The sequence below is a fragment of the Camelus ferus genome, chromosome 13 (genome assembly GCF_009834535.1).
Source record: "Camelus ferus isolate YT-003-E chromosome 13, BCGSAC_Cfer_1.0, whole genome shotgun sequence".
NCBI lineage: Eukaryota > Metazoa > Chordata > Mammalia > Artiodactyla > Camelidae > Camelus > Camelus ferus.
In genome coordinates, this window is record NC_045708.1 from 8,802,799 (window position 1) to 8,804,619 (window position 1,821).

At 44.5% G+C, this 1,821-nt stretch overlaps 1 non-coding gene across 1 annotated transcript; it reads left to right on the forward strand.

The window, feature by feature from the left end:
• The first annotated feature begins 285 nt into the window (after positions 1-285).
• On the forward strand, positions 286-358 carry TRNAA-CGC. Its single transcript has one exon. It is a non-coding gene; the product is annotated as a tRNA-Ala (tRNA).
• The last annotated feature ends 1,463 nt before the right edge of the window (positions 359-1,821 follow it).

Genomic DNA, 1,821 nt, shown 5'->3' on the forward strand with positions numbered 1-1,821 from the left:
CTTGTGCTTCTTGTCAGACGTTCAGGGGATGTCATTTACTTTCCAAGACCCCTGTGATTTTTGTTGCTGGTGCTCCAGGAAGCAGTGCGTGTCCCAAGCACTAAGCACAATAAATAAACGGCGGTGCAGATGACCAGTTCAGGCACTGTGAGTCTGGCTGTGTGGTTATAGGTTGGAACCAAGGGATGGAACTGAGTCTCTTGGGTCCCACCATGGAGAGGCCTTCAGGGGGAGCTTCCCCTCTATCCCAGACCCCAAGTATCACAAAAAACACACTTCAAGGGGGAAGGTGTAGCTCAAGTGGTAGAGCGCTTGCTTCGCATGCACGAGGTCTTGGGTTCAATCCCCAGCACCTCCTCTAAAAAATCAATAAACCTAATCACCACACACCCCCCGCCAAAAATAAATAAATAAAATAATACGATGACATATAAATAAATAAAATTTAAAACAAAACAAAACAAAACCCACACTTCAGGTTTACCTGCATCCTATATTTCTCAACACTCTACTTACTTACAGGGGACTGCATGTTGCTAATCCCCCAGTTCACACTAAATATCATTCTGGCAAAGACATGGGTAGCAAAAAGTACTGAAAAGATGCTCAGCATCACTCATCAGGAAAACGCCAGTCAAAACCACAAGGCGATATCATCTCACGTCTTTAGAATGGCTGGCATTCAAAAGACAAGAGATAAGAGGCACTGATGGAGGGCGTGGAGAAAAGGGAGCCCTCGTCCACTGTTGCTGGGAAAGCGAGTCGGTGCGGCCGCTGTGGAAAACAGTATGTAGGTTCGCCTGGAATTAAAAACAGAACTGCCACGTGATCCAGCAATTCCACATCTGGGTATAAATGTGAAGGAAGCGAAATCACTGTCTCAAAAAGAAATCTGCACCCGTAATTTCACTGAAGCATTGCAGTAGCCAAGATAAGGAAACAAACTAAATGCTCATCAATGGGGAAAATGTGACTGTTATTCAGCTTTGGTCAGACACACCGCACTAGTACATGTAGGAATGCTTCCCCCCTGCTGTTACAGGGACTTGCTGATCAGCACCCTTTCGCTGTCAGTGGAGCCAGCCTGCAAGGGGAGACAATGTGGTGAGCGCCTCTGTGGATAAAAAGCCATGTGAATTCAGACCCTGTTCCCTCCACTTTCCTGCATGTAACCTTGAACCAGTCAAGGGCTACCCTCCCTCCACGACCTCTGTTTCTCTCAGGTCCACACCCCCCCCACCTCCCAGAGATGCAGGAAGAGGAAAGTGTGTGAAGAAATGGATGAAGGAGCCTCAGAGGAACCAACGCTGGAAACTTCACACTCACGGAAACTTTGGGGAATTTCCTGACGTTGGAAGGAGGAAGGATCAAATGTGGGAGGCTGATCCCAACTTAGAGAGGAGGATGACAACTTACAAAGCATAGAAAAGACACTGGCTCCCTGTGCTCAGTTATGCCGTGAGCTGAAGGCAATCACTGTTCGCGTTAATCTTGACACGTTTGTACACAGGAAAAAAACACTTCGATTCTCAATGTTTTCAAATCCAGTGTACTAAGTAAGTGTCGGTTTTGCTGTTTTTTCATTTTCCTATACATTTATAACCACAGCAAGTTATTACATGTTTCAAACGTCACGAGATAATCATAATTTTTCTTATTGACTATTTAGATTGTGGTGTAGTGTCAACTTGCACATTCATATTTATCATCCTTGGGGAGGAAAAATTTTCTCTTTAACATTCTAGGTTCTTTAGCTGGCTTAATAATCAAATTACAAAAGACTGACAACACAGGGGAAAATCAAAAACAAGATTAATTACA